The sequence below is a fragment of the Oncorhynchus clarkii genome, chromosome 33 (genome assembly GCF_045791955.1).
Source record: "Oncorhynchus clarkii lewisi isolate Uvic-CL-2024 chromosome 33, UVic_Ocla_1.0, whole genome shotgun sequence".
Lineage (NCBI taxonomy): Eukaryota > Metazoa > Chordata > Actinopteri > Salmoniformes > Salmonidae > Oncorhynchus > Oncorhynchus clarkii.
In genome coordinates, this window is record NC_092179.1 from 9,859,253 (window position 1) to 9,887,007 (window position 27,755).

Consider the following 27,755-nt stretch of genomic DNA (forward strand, 5'->3'; position numbering starts at 1 on the left):
AAATCATCAATAAGGTTCCAACCGGAGAATTCCATTGTCTGTAGAAAAGCCCTGGAACGAGAGCTAACTCTGTCGGGACCGCGCGTCACGAGCCTGAGACACTCTGCCAGACCCATGACTCATTCAGCTTCAATTCCCCCCTCCTTTATAGCTGAAGCCTGAAACAAGTTTCAAAAGACGGTTGACATCTAGTGGAAGCCTTAGGAAGTGCAACTTGACCCCATAGACACTGTGTATTCGGTAGGCCAAGCTTTGAAAAACTACAAACCTCAGATTTCCCACTTCCTGGTTGGATTGTTCTCAGGTTTTCGCCTGTCATATGAGTTCTGTTATAATCACATACATGATTCAAACAGTTTTAGAAACTTCAGAGTATTTTCTATCCAATACTAATAATAATATGCATATATTAGCATCTGGGACTGAGTAGGAGGCAGTTCACTCTGGGCACGCTATTCATCCAAAAGTGAAAATGCTGCCCCCTATCCCAAACAGGATAAGTGATCGGTATGGTTGTTGTTGATCATTTTCGGTTTATCGTACCAGCTCTAACATGTACACACAGACACATACTCACATGCATACAGTCACCTAACAGGCAAATCCAGGTGTATTTGTTGTTCCCAAGTTTATTGCTTTCCCCTGAAAGCTAATAACTCATAGCTCATGTGCAAGAAAACCTACCCACATTTATCCAATACATGTTTGCACAAGCACATTCGGGGGGGAGGGGGGCATTTACAATTTACTATGTGAATTGGAAACTTGGTTGATAATGTTTTACTGTATGGGAACATGCTTTTGATGAATAATTTCTCTCTGATCTGCTCTCCCCCTGTATATCCTCTACAGACATCTCTGGACTGGATTCCTTCCCCTCCTGAGACAGACGGACAACAACCACACGTTTTCACCCTCGGGGTAAGTACTACAAGCCTTTCATGTCCTGTCAAAGGTTTTCTGCCTTTGGACTGATAAGGCAGAATTTGACAATTGTTAACGTGCCGTGTGTAACTGTGTAACTTGACTTAATTTTCCCCATCCAAGATCATTAATCTCAGAGGTGTCGTGCATAACTTTGAGGGCACCGATGGCCAAATCTTAGACTTATGCATAAAATAAACGATTCTTTCTAGAATTTCAGTGTTCAAATGGACGAGACTTGCCTGCGCCTCCTTATTTTCAATGGACATGACACATCTAATCTTAAGGACAAAGGTGTTTGATTTTGATCTAGTTTCTTTACTTGTACCTGGGCAGCAGTGTTACGCTAAAGCCCAGCTGAGGCGCAGTTACCTCCATAGAAAAATAACAGATCTTCGTCTGCCCACCATGATTGAATTCCACCTCTGCAGTGAAACCTGTCAGGTTGTGCCTGTTTGGTCTTCACACTTCATAGACTTCCAATCTACTGTCGTTTTTTTTGTTGAAGTTATGACATGCATTAGATCCAACCAACGTGGACTGGGAGGAAGGATATCTGAAAGTCTTCTTAGTGAATGTTGGGAAAGTTACCTAGACGCCCGTGTTTAATTGAGAATGACCCCGTCCTAACACATCACAATAAACAAGGGGTTATTAACACCGAGAAACCCGGAAGTGTTTGAATGTGTTTATGTGCACATGCATGAAGGTGGTGTTGAACATGCACTAGCATGTTAGCTCATAACAAATGTTCATTTGTCTAGGATGAAATATGCAACGGATGTAAGAAGGGCCGCCACGTTCTGAAGTCCAAAGTGGTGAGTCACTACTGCCTTTTACACTGATCGTCTGCATGCCCTTGTGTTGTGTGTGTGTCTTCTGATTATTGTCCGATCTGAACAGTCACATCCACTGCCAATTCCTGTTGAGATCAGCTCGAGGGATTCACATGCGCTGGTCTTTCGGGGCTGGAGGTACAAGACAACTCCTATCAAGTGACGAAGCTCGTTCAGAACTTCAAGCGGAGAAGTGTAGATGCATGAATCCCCGGGAGACACGATTCATAAGTCAATCCTCCGTGCACAATTCTACGTACAGTAACAAGTGGGAGATGCGTGTGCACCCTACTGTACTGTAACGTCACCCAGTGGCACAACTCAGAGCTTCTGTAGCCCCTTAGATTCCCAATGAGATTCTCTATGAGACACCCAGCGGGGATATCTGAGGCAGTTTGTCGTCACCAAGTCAGTATAAAACCAGCATAAAGAATCCCAGCCAGCACAGTAAGTGTGACACACACTGATTATGTGACTGCTACTACGGCGGAGGCCTGCCGTCATGACAAATGTGTCCCCACGGCAGCCAGACTGAGACAGACACACAGGTGTCTCAGACTGAACAGAACATTGCCAGACGGTAAAACTGCAGTAGCGATGGGGAAGAGAAGCCTCATCATCGTGAGGGGATGGAATTTAGCCGTAATTGGATGGGGGATAGATATCGAATGCTAACTTGACAATGGGTGATTGTTCAGTGAGCACAGAACAGTTGAAGTGAATTGCTTTGCAGGTAAAATCAAATGTAAAAGTACTGGCTTCTGTGTTTGTAGCCCTCCATAACGTCTCTACTATCAATTATTAGTGTAATTAAATGAATGCTGTAGGTAATTCTCCAGTATTTTCATAGAAGTCAGCCCATAAAGTTCTGAATTTGAAAAATGTTGTGAAAAAAGTCAGGGCTTGTTTTGATCTGTTTTTCAATGTTGCAGAGAAGAACTACTCTTAGACAGGTTATTTCCTAAATCCCAGCCACTGGTTAATTTTCATATTTTGACCCAGTCTGAGGAAGGACATCTATTTATCTCCATATTCAGCTGCAGAGTTTTGCCTTTGAGGTCCAAGAATGATTCAAGTGAGGCATCTAGGAGCCAAGCGGAGCGAGAGGCTGGGTTAGGGTGGCTCAGCTCAGCTGTAGGCCTCAGCACCAGCCCACATCCCAAGAGTCACATCTTCACAAGACTAAGCAGAACCGAGATTCCCTTCTCTCTTCCACCTAAAAGAGATTTTAATATTCGTTTTTCATTTGTTGAGTATCCCATTTAAATCTTCAAAGATGAACTCTTAAAGCATATCTGTTCTAGAACAGAAGCCCTCTAATCATCCCAAAGAAGTATAATTGACCTAACTTTCGCATTACTGTGAATGTACACATATATCAAATCTACAGCAATTAAAGCATATCACTGGCTAGTTTATAGAAGCAGGCCACGGACGGATGGCTTTGCCTCAGACTTCCAATTTGGAATTGATTTCTTGTTATGATCAGAGCTTCTGTCATTTCATTTCCAAAATCCTAAAGGGTTTTCTGAGCCAAGGAGCCCGGCTGGCTTCCCCCTGAGTAGGAGAGGGTAACTTCCACGGGTCTTTACCCTGGACACCCTGACTACTGGGGAGGGAGAAGAATCAAAGGGACTTGACTCGTCCCTATTGGCAGGCTCCATTGTGGGATTGAAGAGGATGGGGATGGAGATCAGGCTAGCGCCCGTTTTTTCTAATCTTTATCCACCATTAACTCTGGCGCCCAGTGTGTGGCTGGGATCAGGTCATTGGTCAATCCCCCATTCAGAACCACCCCAGAATATTTCAAAGTTAAGCCCCGTCTACAACAAAAAAAGTATTACTCATCAAACGTTCACTTTCTCACTCTCCGGTCCTCCCAAGGATCTGCCTGCCTCCCTTTCTTCCCTTCCTGCTTATATTCCTCTCTTTATGGTCCACTGTTTTGTCTTCCCACTTGGAGGGGGGGAAAAAAGAGTTGACGTTTTGGAACTTCTCCAAGTTTCCATATTCCAGTTTAATGAGGTTTGGTTTGGGGTCTGATAGTGTCATGCTGTGAGCAAATTGGACCAAGAGTGGACCCACGTCCTACTCTTTACAGATCTTTGGTTGGATTAGGAGTTTGAGTTTTTTTTAAATAGAATTCTGGAATTGTGCTTTGCCTCACAGGATTTATATATTCACACCTCATACATATTTTCAACCTTCCCCTTGTCCTTCACTTGGTGTAAGCACACCATGTGTAACCTATTGCTTCTCCACAGTATGTTCCTTCAGTTTCCAAAGTCTAACAAGGTAGACACAAAAAAAAACATCTAACTTCAAATCTATTTTATCAAGAAAGACCTTTGCGCTGATATGTTATCTCCTTGCCTTTTCAATCCATTTAGTTTGTTCTAAGGTTTATTTGCCTCTCCTCCTACCTGTTCAGAAGAGGAATAATGAGGACCCAGAAAGAAAAGGAGAAGAGGCGTCTAGAATAGATCAAGCGTAGAGGAGTGTTTGTCCGGAGTGGACAGTTGCCATGAGAATAGAGTTACAGAAGGGGGCGTCTCTACCTAGCTGCCATGCCTCCTGATGGAGAAGACACACTGACTCAATGAGAGTATTGATCCGGAGAGGAGAGGAGAGGAGGGGGGTATGCTAATCAACAGTGTGAATGGCCACGGATGCAGCCCTGGCGGGGCGACTAGTCAGTCAGCCAGTCAGTGTCTCTCTAAAGGTCTCGAAGCTTGATCAGATCACACTGGGGGTTGTGGCCCCTTATAGACCCCTCATAGGATAAACTATAGGACTTAAGTCCACCTCCCCATTCAGCATGCATTGGTCACTGCTTGCTAAGTACTTTGGACATGACTGATTGCAGGAATTGTATGCACAATCATACTCTTTTTTTATAAACGAGATGCATCTGGTGTTTCACATGTCATTCTTTCCCTCCGACTTAATTGGGAAAAAGCCTAGGCGCGGAATCCCAGACTCATGGCATGTTTCCAAGTGCCTGAGATTATTGTGAAACAAAACCCTCAAAATGACATCAGAGCGACTTGACATCGGTTTGAACTTGTTATTTCAGGTGGGAAGAATTCCCGAGTCGCTTCCTTTGCAGGTGATCGTGTCCGATGAATTGGTTTCACATAGTTTCGCCTTCTTTGTGGCAGGTCTAATGTTGATTATCGCGACAGTTTGAACCTGTGTGTTATCGGCGCAGCATTCATGAAACAGGGTCGTTTTTTTCTAAACGTATACAAAGCCTCTGTGTTGTTATTGGTTTCTATCTGCTTCCTTCGGATTAAGATAGGTGGGGATTTGTCAATACAATATTGGCCAATCATGTTGATAGAATGTATGCGTTTTATGAATATATGTGTCCTCCTAACTCTTTAAATACAGTCATAAATCAATACATGTGCCGCGCAGAAAAGAATACCCATGACCCATTTTGAATGAACTGAGGCTGAATCCTATGTGGAAGTTGAACCAAAGTGAAAACATTGAGTACATTTTGTCATGGAATAAATACACTATTAGCAGCAATTGGTTTCTAAGAATCATACATTTTTAAAGCTTTGAAGAAATGGAGTCTGAAGGATTCCGGCCTCCTGCGGGGTTGTAAGACTCTCAGATTATTGGAATAATTGGCCACAAAGAAGGTTCATATAAATGTAAATTAGAATACATTTGTTCAGTTATGAGAACTTTTTTTTAATACTAATCCAAATATAGTAATTATTCACCGACACGACCAGGTTTACATCTTTCATTTTGATATTATACTTCAGCAGCAGCCCAAAGTGTAGCACGTTTTTTGTTTTGAAACACTAAGGAAAAGTTAACCCAAATGATTACGATGACACATTTGGCATCAACATGTAGTGTTGTGTGTGTTTGCTCTTCAAGTTAAGATCCTGTAGATAACGCTATTTCACAGGCTATTTTTCCTTGCTTCAAATCGAGCCCCGGTCACAGCCATTGCAAAAGCTTTTACTACAGAGGCAAGAAGTCAACTGCTTTGTTCATTATTATGGTCATTTGATAGGGGCTTGCAAAGAGATACAGAGGGGAGGGGGGGGGCCTTGAATCCCACTTCCCCCGGACACAAACCACAAGCCTAGACAATATGTCACTTGCTACCTACTTTTCCCAGAATGGCCAGAAAGCATCTGTCTACGTGTCGAGATGACAAGTCGACAACTCGCTTGATTTGAGACAAAACCCTGGCAGGAGTTGGCATGTGGAATCTATATATGTTGACAAACTTGGCTACCCCTCTGAATGAGGTTTCTGATTACACCTCATCATGCGTGGGAATTTCAGTGTGCCCCCCCCAGCCCTCTCCGAGAGGTGCCTCTCGGGCAATCATGTGGTCATACTACCTGACTCTGTGCTGCTCAGAGTGCAGTTGACAAAAACAGCCTGAGGCACGTCATGTGGAAAGCATTCAGTCTGTATACATACATCCAGTCTGCAGCACCTCTCGGGTTAAGTGAATGAAGCATCAGGCTGTCTGTTGGTCCTGCTCACCTGTGAAGGGAAATGGTGCGTGTGAGTGTGTGTGTGTGTGTGTGTGTGTGTGTGTGTGTGTGTGTGTGTGTGTGTGTGTGTGTGTGTGTGTGTGTGTGTGTGTGTGTGTGTGTGTGTGTGTGTGTGTGTGTGTGTGTGTGTGTGTGTGTGTGTGTGTGCATGTGTACTTGTGTGTCCAACTTTCCCTCCTAGAGAGTCTCTCAGTTATACTCTGCCACAGCAGTTGAGTTCCACTCCTTCTCATGTCATGTAAAATGAAGGTCCCGGTCAGTGAGAGCTTTCACCTGTCAGTCATCCTGAAGAGGCCCTGGGGTGTGGAGCTGCTCACCTGTGTTTATTGTACAATACCTGCTCTGCTCTACCCAGGGAGAACGCTCTCTCTCTCTACCATACTTCTTTCTTTCTCTCTCGCTCTCTTTCCCGCACTTATCTTATTCTCTCTCTCCATTTACCCTCTCTTTCTCTCTTTTCCTTCACCCCCACCCTTTCTCTCTTCCCGCTCCCTCCCTTTATCCATCTCTAGTCTCCCTTCTCCCCTCTCTCCTCCCTCTGTCCCCTCCTCCCGCTCTCCCTCCCTTTGTGTTATTAGAGCCCTCTCACTCACTCGGTTGCTTACAGCTCAGCCTGTCTGCAGCGTTGCTCCCTCCGCTGCACCTCGCAGAGCACACACACACACTGCTGCGCTGGCTTTAATGCAGACTGACGCCGCTGCCATAGGACTGATTGAAACTCGTGTCTCAAAGTTACTAATGCTCACTGAACCATTTTATTGAAGATAAAGTAAATAAAATAGGTTGCCGTCTGAGAATTCTCTGGAATAGACTGGAATGATCTGGAAGGTAAAACACACTCACTCACTGGCAGGCCGGCCGACAGGCACACACGCACGGATGCACACACACGGCCGCATACACACACACACGCACACAAACACACACATGCACGGACAGTGAAGAGGCACAACTCCTGTTGGCTCATAGAGTTTTGTTGATGGACTGGGTGGTGGAGGTGGGATGGTGATCAAGAGGTGTGAGGAGGCTGAGAGGTATTTTCTATGGCTCAGGAATTTCACAAGTCCAATGTTTTTTAAGAGCCTTTGCAGAAAGCTAACAGTGATTTAAAGCCTGATGTAGGGAATGCCACCCATACGTTAACCATCTATAGATTGTTCGGTATAGCTTCCTTGTCTAGTCATACTGTTGTGATGCGGTAGAGTACGTACATATGCATGTATGATATGTGGATGAATGACTATCATAAGTCATTGTATGCTTAGGGTGGATGACACATTGTGTATTGAAAAGTTGCTTACAGTATTTGCATGAGAAAGGAGAACGTCCTCAGGGCTCTCATCTATTTGTATATTGTTGGTTAGTGGTAGGAAACTGTCCTAATGCAAATAGCCCCTGTGTCATAAAACTCTTATTGAGTTTTTCCATTACTCTTCAACTTGTGACGACACAAACAGCTCGAAGGGTGAGCGTCAGCCAAAGAAGTTCATATAAATTATTTCTGTTGAACTTTAAACCTCCTTGCCTTTTCTTTCCCATTTATATTTAAATGTATTTTATGAATAGATGGACTAAGTGTGTTGGTTGAATCCCTGAACCAGTCATTGTTGCTTCAGGTTTAACCAAATCACATACAAATGATCATTGTGTTCATTTCTTACACTTCTTGTAGACCACTATGGACCCCTGGCTTAAAGAACCAGCTACCTTTCATATTCTCAACCTGGAATCATGTCAAATTCCCCTTGTGTTTGATACGATTCCTTTCTGCACTGTAAAGTGGTATAGGTGACACGGGAATACATTTGCCATTGTGCTCAATAATAAATACTCTTCCAGGTCTTACTCAGTTGGCTGCTCACTGAAAGAGCGTTTGGACTCTGTGTGCGTTGTCGCAAGGCGCCGGGGTCATTCAGTCTCTCTTGCTTTTGTCAAATATTTCTGTGCTGTGATAGTTTTCTCATTTATTTAGTGAATAGTTTGGGGTGGATAGAGAGAGAGAGAGAGAGAGAGAGAGAGAAATAGAAATAGTTTGGACATTATGTAAATGATGGCATGGGTCTCATAATCTCACATGTATTCATCATAGCAGGCATTGGACCCTATGATACTGCCCTCCATCTTTACCATTGTTCGCATTTCACCCCTCTTACTGTTCCTCTCAATGGCTCTACCAGGCTTTAATCCACCCTGCCTTTCCAATGACAATGTTTACCACCTATCATTCAATAAGAGACCGACAAGCACACAATTGCCTTTGTCAGTAAATGCTACATGAATGCACCCGAACCAGCCACAGAAGAAAGGTACTGTTAGCGGTATGAGGATAAGGTTGAAAGGAAAGGTTAGTTTGATGTGTGTGTGTGTGTGTGTGTGTGTGTGTGTGTGTGTGTGTGTGTGTGTGTGTGTGTGTGTGTGTGTGTGTGTGTGTGTGTGTGTGTGTGTGTGTGTGTGTGTGTGTGTGTTAACCCCTCACATGTGTTAACCCTTAAACCTTTAAACCGTTAAAAGGCCTAGAAGTGTTTAACCATACACTGTTTGAAAAAAGGGCTGTCCTCATAGGAGAACCCTTTTTGGTTCCAGTTAGAACTCTCTGTTGAAAGGGTTCTAACTGGAAACCAAAACATTTCTACCTGGAACCAAAAGGATTCTACCTGGAACCAAAAATGGGTTCTTCAAAGGGTTCTCCTATGGGGACAGCGGGAGAACCCTTTTTGGTTCTTGATAGCAGTTTTGTTTCTAAGACTGTGTAGTTCCACGTAGGCTAGACAACAGCATATGTTCCTGGCATTAGCTAGAGATTAGCCTGTACAGGCCCTTTGGAAAGTTGTCTGTCTACAGAACAACACACTGACATCACAACATTAGGTAATTATTGCCTGTAAGTAGGGATTAGAATGTGGATGTTGACAGTAAATTGGCTCTCTGCATGTGTGTTGAATGCACCTTTGTGTGGATCAGACACACTAATGCACACAGGCAAAGTGTCTGCAGGCACATACTAGAGTAAGCCTCACCCCCCAGTGTCCCTCCCCTCCTCCATAACGCCCCTTCCTCCATATCTACAGATCATCACTAAATATGTCTTTATTTTACCCACTCGCCACGTCGCCGTGTCTCTTTCTGTTTGTGAGATTATGCATTATAACTAAGCTAATGAGGTTTCTAAAAATAAAGATTTGTTCAGACTTCTACAGTATGATGAAGGCCAGATGTTTGTCTTGGCGTGTTCTTTTGCTTCTTTTTTTTTTATATAATTTGTTTTCCTTTCAAGTGTCTTGACAGCAATAAAGATTAGCACTACAGTATAGCTGCTAACAACCATTAAGTGTTTTCACCATTGTGTCACACAGTGTTTCCCCCCCCCCCCCACCCCCACCCCCACCCCCACCCCTTCCTTCGCGCCGAAGCAGTGAAAATGAAAAACAATCATTCTGACCTCTGGCGACCCCTTTGTGACACACAGTCAGTTAAATGGTTTGTAAGACGTTTAATTACCAAATGGTATAATCGTTATTCATCTCATCATTAGATGTATGATATTAAGTGAATCGCCTCCCCTGAGTACTGTGTTTCACAGATCAATAGATTTAGACAGGGCTGGAAGGGAGGGGGAGGTTTAAACACTGGATATAAACAGACACACTTTCTCTCTGTGATACCCTCACTCATTTATTTATGTAATTAGCTTTTATATAGGTTTAATTATGCACATTTTCATTCCACACTCGGGGATGGCGGCAGTGTCTACACCTCGTTTTCCATGGTCTATACATCCTCGAGTGCATATTTGTCCCGGGTGAAAGGACGTGTAACAATAGGCAAGGTTATGGATTTTCATATAAAACATTTTATTCTCTTGTTAGTTGGAATTTTTACGTTGCACTGTACACACAATGCAATTCATATGAGCATTGCTTAGAAGGCATTTCATGATTCTTAATTATCTGTGTCCCCAAGAGGTGCTAAGAAATGCCTACATTTAGATAGTGAGCATAAACCAGTGTGAATCTGGTAGACTGGGGACCTTGGTAGTTGGGGACCTATTCATTGGTTGCACCTCCGTCACTTGGTCACGTCTTGCCATTGTTCCGAACGTTCTCAAGCTGCTCTCCACCATAGTGGTGCCCAACCATCGTGACAAGCCCAGGCATTCTGAACAGAGGCTAAAGACTGTTTCATCTAAATCACACTATAGTGCCTGGAAATACGATGACATTGCTGAAGTAGGCAAATATTTAGTGGGAAACAACTTTGCCATCATTAGCATGTGGTCAAATTTACTTTAGACAGATGGCAATGTTGTCATTAGCTAGCAAAGTTCGTAAAAAAAAATGCTAGCGATACTAACGTTAGCTAACTAAAATCCAGTGGTCTCGCATTATGCCGCGTCTAAAGTCAATCTGGCGACATAAAAATGACGACCAAAGGTTTTCCTGCAAATTATTTTCCTCCGTTTGGAATGTCATTGTATTTCCAAGCCACTGTTATGCACTTCGGATGAAATCTTCAACAGCGCTCATTGACAATACATTGAGTAGAAATCCCTGTCGGGCCTCAGCCCTAAAACACGTTTGTTCCAAAAAATATTGTGATGCAGTGTGCAGCTCATGAATAGCCGCAATTCAGACCAGCCAGTACCACTGCCCATAGCTAGATATCCATTATGTAACTAAAGCACCTCTACTGAACCAGCCATTACATTCAGTCACATTACCTACTGCCATTTTCTTACCTGCTCCAGTTATGCTCTACACTAACAGAGGGGCCATGCAACAGGATTTGAATGGTAGTTATTCCATTTGTTCTCTTGTGCCTTCAACTTCCGCTGGAGCGTATTAACACCGTCCCAGTCTACTGAACAACCCATCGCCTACACACTGCACTGGCTATATCCTTTGTCGGATTTATGAAGATATCTATTTGAAAAACCTTTTTGAATATCTGTAAATATGTGCAAGTTAGTCAATGGCAAATACCTTATCTGTTATTGTTGTTAACACAAACACTGATCACTACAGTGAAGGCTTAAGTATATCTTACTGTTACTGTCAGAGCTCTAATCAGAAGGGGGGGGGGGGGGGGATCTGTCTGTCTTAGCACTTGAGGTATCCTCAGAAATTTCACTTGATGGCACTGTTTCCTTTTTCCTCCTCTGCGCCCCCAGCCCAAGCAACAGGGGATGTTTTATGTATGTTCCGCACGCTCCAAATGAGCCGGGATCCCTCTTCTACTCCTGAGACAGAGTGGCTTTCCCTGGCTTAATCTATGGCTCCGGGAAACAAGTTAAGGAGAAACACTCACAAACAAAACAATACTTGAATTTGTTCAAAAGTAGGTTATGATATTACTTCAAACCTGATAGTTGAGTATCAGTGTGGCAGACACAGCACAGCTATGGACGAATACTTGTCTTATTTCATGTGCCTTATTGAGTATATATGAACAATTGATTTATTTATTGGATGATATTTTGGATGTAATGTTCTTAAAAAGTGTTAACGATATATCTTCACCGTTGATACTAACATTGTTTACTAAGCGGACCTCTTGTTTGTCCGTACCTCTTTAAAGGTGGAGCGTAGCCTTCCCTATTGTTTAGTATTTCCCAAGCATTGCCAATTCCTGAATTCTAGTAATGTTTCATTTTCAATATAAATCTCTTTACAACAGGAATTGTGTAGTTATTCACCCGTTTAAAATGAATTAAATTAGATTCCTCTGATGCTGCCAGGCGTTCCGTTGATAATTGCATCAACCAGGCGGTACATAATATGACTGAGAGTGTTTCTATGGCTGCAGCAGTTCATTTAAATCCACATCTTTACCTACCTTCGCCGCCACACTTGATATACTGGTAACTATCTGTCAGTGGTGTTTCAGTAATGGCCTCCACGCATTTGAAAAGCCTCTAATTCTTTGTTCTTTTTCTAACTTAAAAGTATAAAATGCAAAAAGCATAATGGCTGAGAAAGAGATAGTGTTCAAGACCGGAGCTGTTGACCTTTTTTTCCCCCTATTACTCCTGATCCTGTCAGAAATAAAGTGAGGGCACCTCGTTTTCAAGTATGAATCAAACTGAGTTTAAATATGGGGGGGGGGGGGGGGGGGGGGGATTATGTGCTCCAAACCAAATGGTTAAGCATAGCATTCATAGGTGTTGGTCTTCTAATGCTCCCCCATATGTATGAATGCCCTGTATAAAGGTGATATCATAGTGAAAATGAACCAGGGTTTGTATTTCTGTAATATCTGCATCACAAATAAAGATGGGAGTATAATTGAGCCCGGATCATTGCCAGGGGGGGTGGGGGTTGTCTCCCCATGGTGGAGATGAAAAATGGAAATCTGTGTACTGGTAAATAGATAATCACACAAAAGTAATTGAGGTTTTCAAACCCCAATCTACTCTGCCAGCGTGAGCTCGTTTGCATGTTAATCACGGGAGTGATTCCCTTTCCCTTCATCGTGAGAAAGTCCACACACTTTCATAACCAGCTTTTAATTGCATTTAAAATGTCACAGAGGTGGAACACATGTAATTTAGCCATAACCGTGTCCAAATTAATGGGCACTACAGAGCCGTTCCGTTGGAATGGGCTGAAATGAGACCGGCTGTTCTGCGTCTTTATTTTTATTTACAGATGCTTCGCTGTATATGTGTCTTTCTGATAAATATGTGTCTTTCTGATAACATCTCAAGAGCATCTTTTGACGAATACGGCTCGATGTTTATGCTACATGAAACGTGATCTCTATGAAGCTGTGGGTATGTGTCTTCATCTCAATGCCACTCATCGGGAACCGTACATTCGTGCGATTAAAGAGAGGTATTGGGTTTGATTGTATTTTCTTTCATCGCCAGGTGTTCTTTCGCGTATAAATGACCAAGATGAGGTTTCCATAACACAGCTTAGAGCACTCTGGAGAGGGAAACCTGCAAAACAGACCTATTTAATTTTTCATAGAAGAGGACCATCAGGAGCAATAAGCCAATATTCCTTTCCCCCCTTTTCCAGATGCTTTTTCCACCCCTGCATCTTTCCAAACCGAGCCCTTACATTTTTTTCCCAGAAAAAAACAGCGGCAGCACTGCCGAGACCTACATGAAAGGAAGGAACTGTTGAAATGTTAATTTTACCATCTGCTGTTGAGGCCTGCTACCTGTTTGGTGTGTTCCCACCCCCCCCGCCTTCTTTAATTCCCAGTAGTTCTGTTCTGTTTTATGAATGTGCTGGTATTTTGGTTGTTTGAAGTTTGGGGATCTCAGAGCACGACTCCAGAAAAAACTGGGTAAAAAACAGAGCGCCACGTGGAGTGACAGTCCGATTAGCCCTCTTTTTCAAGTCCCGGTCCCTCCTCCCAGTCTCCCTCCTACCTGTCCCCTGATCCCAGTTACCCTGTCTCTCCTCCCCAGTAACTCCCCCCCCCCTCCCGCCCCCGTCTCTCTCTCTCCCTTTTCCTCCCTTCTCTCTCTTCTCTCTTTCTTCCTGAGTCTTAGTGTCTTCAGGGACCAATGTAATGTGTTTATCTAACTGCTTGGGATTTTAATCATTAGTTTACAAGACCCCAAACACCCTTTGTCTAATAATGCTTTCTTTGTAACACTCACACAGTCTGCATAGCTTCCTGTAAGCCTTATAAACCACCTAAAAAATAAATCATACAAAGCCAAAGGTAAAAAAGAATAAAAAATCAAATTCCTCTCAAAACTATTCGTCCTCTTTTTTCCCCGGTAAAAAGTTGACACTTTTTAAAATTACATTTCAACAGCTTTTGCTATAAGACTTTTGCCAAATGGACAGATTCCTTTGTGAGATTTGATAGTTGGCAATTAGGGTGAGACATCCTGTGTGCAGAGTTGCTTAGCATTTTCCTTGGCTGGGATCTGATTGTTTAGTCTGCTCTCATTGTGAACTGTTTCTGAACAGCAGTTGACGGTTGTTTGCAAAGTGCTAGGAAAATGTGAGAGGAGGGCAGGGGCTGTGCTGCACTTTCTCTTCTAGTTATTTATTTTTCTCTGTCCTTGGAGCTTGGAATCTGATTTGTGTTCATGTTTCTCTATTCTTTCTGAGCGGTTTTTAAGTGTAGCTGCTGAAATCTAGACTTTGTATGACCTCACTGCATGGCCTGTATTTCATTAATGACCAGGCCTGTGGTTTGGGGGGAGAGGAATATTTTTCATATGACACCGTCTTGCATTAGTGCAGAGCAGCAGCTGCAGAAACCCCCAAAACATCACATTTTGTGGCTTTGAAAGGTGTGAAAATTTCAGCTCCCTAAAGCAAGCCTTTGGAATTGTGTGGTGTGTGTTCAGAAACAGAACTATTGTAAATAAAAAACAGTGTGTCTTTCATTCTTCCTGGCATCTTGTAAAGTCAATAAGGTAGAAGATGCATTTCAGAGTAAGACGTTTGCATTCACAGTCCTTTGACATTGTATATTGTACCTCAGAGAAGACACCTAAAATAACAAGCAGGTATTCAACAGAAAGTAGGCTGTCAGCATTTTGGCATTGAACCGTATCATTTTGTTTACTTTTAAGTCATTTAGGCTCTATAGGGTCTTCTTGTACAAGGGGCTCGTTTAGTTTCTTTTTGTGCAGTAGTGCCACATCTGGCCTGTGTAGCATTTCTTCACAGATTGATTTGCCAGGCTTTGTTGGAGCGACTCACGCAAATCACTCAGCAATTGCTCTAAAAAGCCATTCAACAGTACACAGACTCACTTAGTGAACCTCTGCTCCTTGTGCTCCCTCCTCCTAGCTAAACTTCCAGACACTAGACTACTGTAACTCTGTTGGGTACCTTGCAGGATATTGAATATCCAAAAGGAAACCCCAGATTTGTCCAGTCCAAACAAAGAGCCCTTGTCCCCCCCCCCGTCCTCTCTTTAAACTAGAGAACTGTCATCATCATCGTGACACAACAAATGCTTTACCTCAATGCCATAAGATACCATGTGCATATTTTCCCAGATAATTCCTACTATCATTCATCATCAAACACTCCTCCTATGTGTTTCTATCAGCGTGAAGTGTTCCGTTGTCCGTTTGGAACAGGGGCAGGAGTTTGGAACAGGGGCAGGAGTTTGGAACAGGGGCAGGAGTTTGGAACAGGGGCAGGAGTTTGGAACAGGGGCAGGAGTTTGGAACAGGGGCAGGAGTTTGGAACTGGGGCAGGAGTTTGGAACAGGGGCAGGAGTTTGGAACAGGGGCAGGAGTTTGGAACAGGGGCAGGAGTTTGGAACAGGGGCAGGAGTTTGGAACAGCGAAGAAGGCTCCATACCAAATGGCGCCCTACTCCTTTTTTATAGGGCACTACTTCTGACCAGAGGCCGTACTGGCTCTGGTCAAAGGTAGTGCACTATAAAGGGAAAATGGTGCCATTTGAGAGGCAACCCAGAAGATGGGAGGGAGGTTGGTTAGTCAGGAAGGCTCGGTGGGTCTGAACAAAGGAGGGATTACCTAATAGTCCTGCTATGTATTTGAAGTCGAGTCTGCTGTTTGTTTGAGGAGGTGCAGGGTGGATGGGATGGCGGGATGGGCTGTGAAACGTCTCTGCAGCAGCTGATGGGTACTTTTAAGCTGTCAGAAACAGCCCCTCTGCCATCCGTCTTTCTCAATAGATAGGAACAGGCTTTGACGGGGAAGGGCACAATGGAAATAAAGTTTAATGGTGTTTGAATGTTCTCCCAAGTTAGTACACTCTCTAAATACAGTATAATTGGGTGTATGTGTTGTACATTAAAACACATCGAGATAATAACTTCACAACAACCTCCCAGTAGATGACTTAAGCTGCATTAGATGCACAATCCAATTACTATTTTGGGATCTGATGTGTAAGGATCTGTAGTGAGAATGCTCTCTAAATGCATGTAACCTAACTCATGAATTGAATGTTTGTAAACACACTCCCGGAATTGTCGGAGAAAATGATGTTCCCTATTACGCAGAGATTAATTCTGTCTCTGCAAAATATCACGAGCTTGTCGTGAACCATTTAATTGCATGCCAAGAGAGTAAAAAACAAGCCTGTTGGAGAAACACAGAACACATCACACATTTGTTGTAACCGTTAGGGACTTGGGAATGACTTCAGATAATTGCTTTAAATGTGTTTAAAAGTGTTGTGCTTTCTTAGATTAACCTTCACAACCCCCATTTAAAAATACATCAAAAGTTATAAAAAAATATTTTTAAAAACGTGTTCTCTCCAAGAGTCAAGATTTGACTACAAGAGAGGATTTCTTTCATTTGTGGGCAAATTCTACAAAATGAGGGTGTTCGCTGAGTTATGTCCACTGCAGGACAACTTTTATTTTTACTTCTTGAGTTTAGCCACTCAAATGGGATCACTGAAAATATGACTTTTCTCCTTGTCATTTTGAATCAGCCATATTACAACATGTACGCCGCTCTCAAGCCCACCATCAATTTCTGTTTTTGATAAATTGTGCATCTAGTCCGGCTTTTATTGCCATCGCAGTCTGCTTTTCCCTCCACTCAGAGCCCTGAATGTGGACAGCTTTTAAGGTAGTGAGGAAGAAAACTGGTAAGTGGCTCATTTCTCCGGCTAAAGCATTTGTATTTAAACATTTATTAGGCACTTTATAATAAACTAGAATGTATTCCTCCAGATTGCAAATGTCCTCTCATACATTGGCTGCCTGGCTATGGCTACAATGTGGGACTGAAAGTTATTGTTACTGTACTTTATTTAAAAAACCGGCAAAATCAATGACATGTTGTTTACTGTAGGTAGTTACGCAAGCTCGGCCACTCTGTGTTCAGTCAATTTCCCCAATGCCAAACGAAATGGCTGTGGAATAATTGCAGTAGGTAACTATTTTCAAAGTGATGTTATTCTTTATTGACTCTCCTACTCTGCAAGATGAGTCTGTATTTGTTTGTGGTGTATGCCCATGGACGGTTGGCAATCTACTACATACTTGAGCCCACCATACAAGAGTGCACTGGAACGGACAGTTAGTCGTTGAAAAGCAATGTGAAGCTTATTGCCATTCCCTGTATTTTCAATTGGATGGAACATTGGAGTTTTCATTGACATTGACATGTTCCGGAAAACCATCAAAGTGACTTCTAAACTCCACCAAAGTTCAGCCAAAAACTTGTTGCTGAAAGACTTTTTTAGTTTTTCCGAGGCAAATTGCAGAGCATCACAGTGAGTCTCGAGAAGTGTGTCACAGAATCGTCTACCAGAAGTAAAAATTGCTACTTGCATGCTGTCTTTGACCGAGGACAGCCTTAACCACTCCTGGGGAAAATGTGCCGTTTAGAAAGATATAAAGAAGTAATTTTATTACGAGGTACATCTCCCTCTCAGAAGTGATTTCATTTCTCCTTTCAGCCTCCACAGGAGCCTTTATTTGATCTCATATTCCTGAGTTTAACTGCCTCAAACCAGCCGGCCTCAGTTTATTTTCATTTGGAAAAACATTTTCTGTTGGAGAGGAGGTGGAGGGGGTGGTTGTGGCTTATATTGCGGAACTGCACGGTTCTGTATTGAATGTAAGCGTCCCCTCTACAGAGCAACATTTCACTCTGTTGGATTGTTGGAAACCAAACTTTTTAAATCCCTCCCCCTTTTCTGATGGAGAAAGAAGTTTGATTGGTGTGTTTTGCCACGCTCACAATTTAATCTCTATCTTCTGCCTCTTTCCCTACCTCACTTCCTCCCTTGTGAATGCAGAGTTTTTGCAGTCTACCTGATACATTTTTTTTACATAGCACAAAAGTTTACAGACAAGCAACCACTGTACCATCATTGAGTAAATTCTTTGAGACGGTTGACCAGAAGTTTAACATCAGGTGTGGTAAAATAGAGAGAGCTGGCCCAGAATCTCAGTTCCAGAACCTCAGGTGTGTGTTTTCCCCCAGCTTGAGTGAAGAGCTAATTATGAACCAAGACTCAACAGAGCTGGCATCCCACCAGCTTGCAGGTCCACTCTGACCACCTGGCCTTTTACACAACCCCCCCCCCCCCCCCCCCCCATGCCATGGGTCTCCACAGATGTCCATCTGGAGTAGCTCTCTCCCTTTCCCTAGGGCTGGGCGATATGGCCAAAATATTATATCACTGTATTTTTTGTTTTAATTGGACGGTATGACGGTATTTTTAGTTTTTGAATAATAAAAGTTCTATGTTTGCTTTATGAGTAGTGAGTGATCCTAGGATGGCAACACATCTCCATTCTGATTGTTTTGTACTGTTCGTTTCAACTTCAACCAAAACAAATATCAGCACTTTTATCATTTCTGCATTTCCTGCAATCAACTGCAGTTGTGGAAAAGTACCCAAATGTCATACTTGAGTTAAAGTAAAGATACCGTTAGTAGAAAATTACTGAAGTAAAAGTGAAAGTCACCCAGTAAAATTCCACTTGAGTAAAAGTCTAAAAGTATTTGGTTTTATATATACTTAAGTATCAAAAGTAAATTTACTTGATAAAATGTACTTAAGTATCAAAAGTAAAAGTATAAGTCATTTTTAATTCCTTATATTAAGTAAACCAGATGGCACCATTTTCTTGTTTTTTAAACATTTTACGGATAGCCAGGGGCACACCCCAACACTCAGACATAATTTACAAACAAAGCATTTCTGTTTAGTAAGTCCTCCAAATCAGGGGCAGTAGATGACCAGGGATGTTCTCTTGACAAGTGCCTGACTTGGACCATTTTCCTGTCCTGCTAAGCATTCAAAATGTAATGAGTACTTTTAGGTGTCAGGGAAAATGCAGGAGTAAAAAGTACAGCATTTTCTTTAGGAATGTACTTAAGTAGTACTTGAAAGCGTTTTTACTTAAGTACTTTAAACCACTGCTCAATTGAGAGAATTTCCACACTGCCACGTAGTGTGTGCACGATATGGGCAAATCATCTAGGACTTATTTTTAACCAAATGATGCAATTGCGATTTGACTTGCCAATTAGAGCAAAACTGTTGGAATCATGGAAATAGAATATAGTATAGAATATAGTAGTTAGAATATAATAGTGGCACTTTGAATACAGTGTTGTTTGAGATGACAACGAATTAAAATGCCAAGGAGGAGTTATTTTGACGGTAGGAACAAAAAGTGTTGATAAGTGTTTCCTAGGGGACCCTATAAGCTTTGGCTACATTGTTTTCTCTTAGCTAACATATTCTTACCTTGCTTTGCATATTTCTCTTTGATTTAGAAGATACTGTTGCACAAACAACATGCTGGTTTAGGTCTACACCATCACTGGTATTATCAGGCTGTATTAGCTAGTTACGTTTGCTCTTACTCAGTACATTTATTAGCTAGCTATTAGCGTTAGCGGCTAACAATTAGCGTCTCCCTAGATTTAGGGCAACTTGCTAAGAAAAGACAAACTAGCTGATGTAAGAAACACAAACGAATAGTGTCATTATAGAACGCCAGTGGATTTATATTAAGAAGAAAAGTGAAAACAGCATTGTTGTCATTAACATTGTTGCATGTGAAGTGAAAACAGCATTGTTGTCATTAACATTGTTGCATGTGCTGCATTGACCATGCAGACTGAACGCAAGAGTCTTGTCGAGGAACACCAAATGCGCTCCTTGAGTGACAGGGGGAGTGTCTAGGTCTGTATGGAAAGTGGCACGGAGAGAGATGACTCAAGTAGCAAAGTAAACTATAAAAATTGACATTACACTAGGCGTATCACATTTAACAAACCAAACATTCAAATACCAGTATAGAAGGTAAAGTAAAAACCCAAACCGGTCCCTGCGTCTACCGGTGGTATACTGTCCAACCCTACCTGACCCTTTCTCTCTCTCTGTCCCTCCCTCTCACTCCCTCCTTCCCTTCCTCCCTCGATCTCCAGAAAGCATCTTTCTCTGCCTGCAACACCTACGTCTTCTTTAAACCTAGACAGATGACAGCATGATGAAAACATTTTTTTGCAAGAAGTGCAGTTTCAGTGCCCGGAACTCCCACTCTCCTGAATAGTTCCCCTTTTTTATTTGGGTAGCCTCCACTGGGCTCCGCTCCATTCTGAGAATTACCTCCAGATGTAATTCCTATCCCGAATTAGTGGCTAGTAAAAATTACGTTTAAATTAGCAGCGGTGTGGAGAACGTTTAAGTTTGAAATTTCCATATAATGAGTTAATTATTCTTTGGCGAGATGCCATTTTTCCTGGATTTATTTAAGTTTTCTTTTGTGTAATTGGTGTCTGGTTGAATGGTATTACTGTCATGAATGGATGGCCTCTGTGTGTCAGTGGTAACTCAGAACAGTGAGGTAAGTGTTCAGGAGGAGCTCCAGTACCAGACAGGACAGATCTATGTACCACTAAACTTCTGTTGATAGCACTGGCCTTTTAAACACTATCTAATCTACTGTCTATACACTGAGTGTACAAAACATGAGGAACACCTTCCTTTTGAGTTGGACCGTGTTTTGCCATCAGAACAGCCTCAATTCGTCGGGGCGTGGACTCTACAAGGTGTCGAAAGTGTTCCACAAGGATGCTGGCCCATGTTGACTCCAATGCTTCCCAAAGTTGTGTCAAGTTGGCTGGATGTCCTTTGGGTGGTGGACCATTCTTGATACACACGGGAAACTCTTGAGTGTGGAAAAACCCAGCAACGTTGCAGTTCTTGACACACTCACCTGGCACCTGCAACGTTTAAAGGCACTTAAATCTTTAGTCTTGCCCTCTGAATGGCACACATACGCAATCCATGTCTCAAGGCTTAAAAGTACTTCTTTATCCTGTCTCCTCCTCTTTATCTACACTGATTGAAGTGGATTTAACAAGTTAAATCAATAAGGGATCATTGCTTTCACCTGGTCAGTTTGTGTCATGGAATGAGCAGTTGTTCCTGATGTTTTGTACACTCGGTGTACAAAACTCCACAATATGGAATCTACAATGGCACCTGGTACCTGAAAATGTGTAGCCAGGATGTTGTTGACATAGTAGACGTCTTTTGAATTTCACTGGACTTTGTCTTAACTCTTATTCTACCTGTGTAGCTATGGTTATGGGAAGACTATGGGAATACATGAGATCCTCAGCACACGGTGTATGAATGTCAGAAATGGCTTTCCTTTTTATCGTTAGCAGGAAATGCACCTGTGGGAGCGGGCTATTGTATGAATCCTTAACCGTTCTCTTTCATCTATCTGATGACACCTTGCCGGCCAGGAACATTAATACCCGATATCCATGTATTTTTCAATATTATCATATTGCAGCCTTTACAATATGATAATATCTACGGTGAAAAAAAGGGGAAAAAGTCTGCTATGCTAGGCTACTAGACTTTCATCTGACTCCAATCTGCTGTATAATAGGTAAACTGCTGTGAGGTGCACTTACTTGTTTAAATTTACCCACACAGCCAAGCCTTTGATTTTATCAACGCGTCTAATTCAAATACGTCTTTTGAAGAAAACCTACATTTTAAAGGGAGAGAGAGGAGCGGAGCACCGAAGAGCCAATTTAACCTGGAGTGTCTGTCGCATTCTCCCCCAGTTTTTCTGTTTGAAGTGCGCGGTCAGCTTGAACTGTCTGACTTCTGTCATTTCGATCTCTTTTATTTTTTTCTCTGCTGCAGCAGTAACGTATATACTTCGGTTGGCCCTGCCTGCAAGCTGCGGGCTGGTGGAAGGGGAGAGAAGGGGTGCAGCTTGGCAGGCAGGTATCCTTGAGCAGTGAGAGAAGAGAGAGAGAGAGCTGAAACCAGTGGAACGGCGCTGAGCGACTGCTATACGTGGCTCCTCGTGGCGCATGTTGATAGTTCTGTCCGGTTTATTTTCAGTAGGAACTGAAAGCTGGGCAGTTCCACCTCTAGCTGCGTATTTGGCCTGTTGATATTGAGTCAAGCAAACACTCACTCTGGGATGTCCTGTTGGGCACCGGGCCAAAGTCGCAAATGGAAGTCAAATGAGAGACTCCTGTGTAGGGAGGGAGGGAGCCTAAAGAGAGGCAGGCAGCCAGCCTAGAAGGTTAGGGTTGGTGAGCTGCCCAGTGACCACCAGTTTGAACTATTCACTTAACAGTTCCTTTTTAACCACTGGATGGAAGTGGCATACTGTACATCTTGATTAATACTCTCAGTCGCTGTGAATCTGAATTGTACTTTTTTTTCTCAATACAGCTGTTTGGCTCAGTCGGGTCCGGCTCCTGCTTCTCTTGTCGATGAATGACTGATTAAAAACATATTCTCGCCGTTGTGACTGTGGCAGCAGCTCTCTGTCTCTCCCTTTCTCCCACTTCTCCCTTCATCTGAAATATCTATGCAAATATGTTTGGACACTCTCATTATCGGCTACTTAATATGGATTTCATTAGGGACCGTTCTAAGCAAGGCACGGGGAAGTTGCCATGGATACTCCAGTTGCTTAAGTACAGTATATTCAAATGTTCAGCCTCCTGTAATACAATCACTGCGCTCTAATGGTCCATTATGGCCACACTGAACTTGTTGTGGGGAGAAAAATTAAAATGGAAAGGCTTAAGATCATTATGTCTTGTTAGTGTGTTTGTGTATTCATCAACTATAACTGTGTTATTCAGTTTTGCTTTTGGAAACATATCGTAGTGACATTTTATTTGATTGAACCTTTATTTAACTAGGCAAGAGAGTTAAGAGCAAATTCTTATTGACAATGGCGGCCTACCCCGGCCAAACCCTAAACCGGACGCCACTGGGCCAATTGTGCGCTGCCCTATGGGACTCCCAATCACGGCCGGTTGTGATACAGCCTGGAATCGAACCAAGGTCTGTGGTGATGCCTCTAGCATTGAGATGCTCTGCCTTAGACCGCTGTGCCACTCGGGAGCCCCAAAACCTAAACAACATGAAGGTGGTCTGTTTTTAGATATACTAATAGGAATGTTCATTCTATTGAAATACTGCAGGTGTCTGTCTGCATGTAGTCCAACTGCCAGTACCAGTGCAGTGTGTTTGGTTTTGAGAGGTACATTATATTCAGTTGTTCACTGCATATTGTATATTTTAGCTCTGATCTGGTCTAGTTTAAAGAGGAGGGGAGAGGGGGAGTGATTTCAAGTGGATAACCCTCCATGCAAAGTGAACATCATGACATTTGGGCAAAGGGCTGAAACAAATACACACTCTCTCAGTCACTGCACACACAAGCCATAGGGCAAGGATCATCAACTAGATTCAGCCGTAGGCCAATTTTTTTTTTCATTGGATGGTCGGGTAGGCGGAACATAATTACAAATCATTTGTAGACTGCAAGAAGCCCAAACGGATATAATATTTGACTAAAACATAATCATTTCAAACCTTGCTTACATTTGTATATGATCACGTGTCTCTATTATGCGTGGGAATCCTTGGGAACAGATTTCCAAAATTAAAATCACTTAGAGCTGGTGTTCCTGGTGTTTTTACAGTCTTTTATGTCTAGCAATGAAAATTCTAACAACAAAAATTTATATTATTTTACTCAGAATACTTGGGGGGCCAAATAAAACCACCCACAGGCCAAATTCGGCCTGAGGGCCGTCAGTTGGGGAACCCTGCCATAGGGTTTCTCTTTCAATATTTCCCTCTCTCGCTCTCTCTCCATCTCCCTTTCTCTCTCTCTCTCTTTCTCTCTCTCTCTCTCTCTCTCTCTCTCTCTCTCTCTCTCTCTCTCTCTCTCTCTCTCTCAGACTCATGCTATTGCTGGGCTCCTTTTTTTAATGCATTTTTCAAACGCAGCACCTCTAAGTGGCAGTTCCACACCAGTGTTTTTCCCTTCCTCTTAATTCCCATTTGTTTCAGCGTTGAAGTGTTTTGGCCATAATAAATCATTCTAATGGTGGGTAAGGTGAAAGAGGCTCTGGGTATCTCTGTGTCTGCCCTGAGCCCAAGTTGCTGCCTGTGAGATTGACTAGCCCAATGACGCTAGTGGTGATGGTGGTGGCGGAAGCCATGGTCTCACTCTCCAGTGTGGAAGTGTGGAATGTAGGGATGAGGCTCTTGACACTGTCTGATGGCCCCGGGCAACGCGCTTTGTGTCTGCTTTAATTGGAAATTAATAGTTAGAGGGTTGCTATGGAAATGATGCCATCGCTCAGAGATAGAAACCTACACCACCACTACAACTGCCGTAGTTATTACCATCCCCCACACCGGCACTACCCTCCTCTTTACCCCCCCTCCCCTCCCCTGCTACCCATGTCTCTTCTTCTGCCACAGTGAAGAGACGCTGGTGGCGTTGTTTGTTGACCTTGGTGGTGTGAAGGCCTGGAAGAAAATACAGGCAGAAAACATACAGTGAAGTGTTAGTGATGCACAATGTCTTGTTGTTCTCTGGCTGACAATGTCAAGGAGGGTGGCTGGGTGGCTTTTCAACGCCCAGAGGACTGTCTTGTGTTTATCTTCCAAGTGGTTTATGGGGTGTTGAAGGAGCATTTTAGCCACATAGCTCAACGTGTTGAAAGTAAAATTGGGCGTAATTGCTCGGCCCAATGTTTGTGCTCTAAGCAATTTAGACCTTGTATAGCTAGCTGTTTCTCAGGCACAACTCCCCCTTGATCTTGTTTAGTGTTTACCACGCTGCTTCAGACAGTGAAGGCAAATGAAAACGCTAAAGCTTTTTGGCTTTCGCTGTTGCTTTTTTAAAATAAGGATATCAGACAGCTCAAATCTGCTGGTTGGTATATAATGTCCTATTCGGAGCCTGTGAACTCATGCCAACACACCGCTCCGAGCTGTGAGTTCAAGTGGTCTTATACCCCGAGTTAGAGGCTAGATCTTTTACTAAATAAATCTGTCATGCCTGCCTTGGGTGCATCTCCCTGAGCATGAAAGTTCCTGCTCCGCGTACTCTCGCTGTCAGTGAATTTGTGTCTGTTTATCTTTGTTTATGCTGTAAGAATAGTTTGTTGAATTTCATGAGTACACATTCATCCGGCAGACTTCAACACACAGGCACTTACGCCTGTGCGCGTGCACACACACACACACACACACACACACACACACACACACACACACACACACGAGCACACACACTTGTGGGGACACGTGTGTTTCAGGTCTGGGGGAGCCTGTGTGAGTTGTATCGACCCTTCCTCCACATCAGCCTCTCCTCCTCTTGTTTCAGTGGCGTCTACACAAACACAGCCAGCCAGACGACGCCTAGGATTGAATCTCACAAGTCCATGTGGCGTTGTGAGCTGGTAGCAGATGGACTTGCTTTTGCATCTGCTGTGTGCAGACTGGGCTTTGTACTGTTCTCCTGGGGGAGACCGAGGCTTTCTTCTCTGCTAGTAGATTCCTGTCTGCTGGAGCAGCTAAGGAAAACATCTGTGGCATGCAGGAGAGAGAGGAGAGAGAGAGAGAAAGACGGAGAGAAAGGAGAGGGAGAGAGAGAGAGACAAAAAAAGTGAAAATTGACAAACAGCATTAGCTCAAAATATTCCGTCTCGTTTCTGCCGGCGTGTGTTGTTTACAGTACAGCAAGTATGTCAATACATCACAGTCAGACTGGCGACAATGTAGCTGGCAGACAGAGGGGGCGCTTGTTCTTTGGCTCCAATTAACCATTGTTAAATGATGAAATGCACTGTGCAAAATACGTGAGGCATGATGGGCATCTGTAAAGACAAATGTGTCTTTTGTGAAGTGGTTGCAAAGGTTTGTCTGATGCGGATGGAGGAAAAGCTGTGAAAAGCTTGTCTGCTGTTCCCCCCCCCCCCCCCTCCCCTCCGCTCGAATACTTCCTCTGTAAAGAGGTATTTTTGAGTTTCGCCAGGCTTACAGCACATTGTTGCAGGCTTGCCCTAAAAAGGGAAGACAGAGGTATATTTATCAGAGTCGTGAGAGCTGCATGGCAGAAGAGGCCGACGCTCTTCTGTGACTGGTGTCTTCCTGAGAAAGGAAGTGAGAAAAGCACTCACTGTTTGGAGATCATGCCTGGTCCGCTCCTGAACCTTTGTCACTCCTCTTTCTGCTTGCTATGCAGAAAGGAAAAAAAACTTGACCCCCCCCTCCCCGTACCCCCTCCCACACCCCTGCCAAATCCTACCTCCCCCTACCCTTGCAATCAAACCGCTGATTTTTGTGTACGATTGGTCCTCGGGTGCCAAAACAATCAGAGGGGATGCTTGATTTGTTTTAATTACCCAGAAGTGCAATGGTTCTTGGACGTGACCGGGCAGAGGTGCTCTGTCACAGTGGTGTCATTACTGCTGTAAATACCTCTTTGATGATGTCTTTGACAGTTAGCGTCAGCTAGTTTTTTTTACATTTTTCTTTCCTCTTTTTTTTCTCTCGTTCCCCCTCTCCCTGAAGCTGTTTTCTACCAGTGACATTTCCCCCCCCTTGATGCGCCGTTAACGCTCCGAGGCTTCTAAGAATATCTTCAAATGCCTCTTACCCGGGGGAGTGGAGTTCTCTCTTGTCATTGTTTAAAAGGTAGGCTACTTTCTCTCTCTGCTTTACGTTATTGGCAGTTTGTATCGATGATTTGTGTTTGTGAACAGATCTGTGTGTCGTGGTAGTTCTGTGTGGTGTGGTCTGAGGGCAGTTATCCAGTAATAGATAGACCGACGTGTCTAATTGTTTTTAAGAGCTCTACTACTCTATCTCTCCCGGAGCACAGCGCACAGAGCCGAGGCTACAGGCTGCTCCACTCCCTCTCTCCCACTCATCCTATTCTGCCTGTTTAGACAGCGACACAGAGACGGAGACGCTGAGAAAGGCACTGAGCTGTGCTAGAAATAAAGCCAGGCACACATACCTCTCTCCCAGGGTGTCCCAAAACGCTCCCTTTCAGCTGCGGTTCTCCCTCAGCCGGTTAGTTAGTTCCCCTCGACGCGCCGCCAGGTAGGGATGCAGGCTGTGCCGGCGAGAGCTGAGGTAGCTCGCTCGTGTGTGTGTGTGTGTGTGTGTGCGTGTGTGTGTGTTTGAGGGAGAGAGAAGGAGAGCTCCTGCAAGTAGCAGATGTGCGTTGAGAGAGAGCGGTGTGAGAGAGAGTTGCCTGGCAAGCGTGCAGACGAGGCCCGAGGGGAGACCCGGCTCGCATCCTGTGAGGAGTCAGACACTCTACATGTACGCGTGTAAAGGCCCCCCCCCCCTACCCACACACACACAAACACACACACACGCTGCACTCACTCACTCACTTACCCTCTCACTCACTAGTCAAAAGCAGCGGAAAAACCCCCACAAAAAAATAGTTTTTGAAGGTCACTCTCAGATCAGACACCGAGCCGTAATAATTGTAATGTCTTTCAAAGGCAATAAAAAAGGAGAATGAAATGATAAGTAGTGTTTTCAAGTAATTGTGATATATTTCATCAGCGGTCGGCAGGCCGGGTGTATGATGGTCTAATTATTTCCTGCGTGTCAGGAGAGAGAAGGCGCTGTGTCTAGGCTATACATTTCCATTTTGGGCACTTTTTTTTACTCCCTCTCTCTGCCTGAGAAGGCAGGCAGCAGCCCCC

At 43.5% G+C, this 27,755-nt stretch overlaps 1 protein-coding gene across 14 annotated transcripts in view; it reads left to right on the forward strand.

The window, feature by feature from the left end:
* The window catches only part of LOC139393234 (forkhead box protein P2-like), a 113,198-nt gene that overhangs the window by 10,732 nt on the left and 74,711 nt on the right, over positions 1 to 27,755 (forward strand). For 13 of the 14 annotated variants that reach the window (XM_071141690.1, XM_071141689.1, XM_071141694.1 and 10 more), the window contains exons 2-3: positions 853 to 921; positions 1,689 to 1,742. The gene's annotated coding sequence lies outside the window, so the exon portion shown is untranslated. Of the gene's footprint in view, positions 1 to 852; positions 922 to 1,688; positions 1,743 to 26,614; positions 26,725 to 27,755 lie in introns of those variants that run through there. The other variant, XM_071141700.1, reaches the window with a different exon arrangement.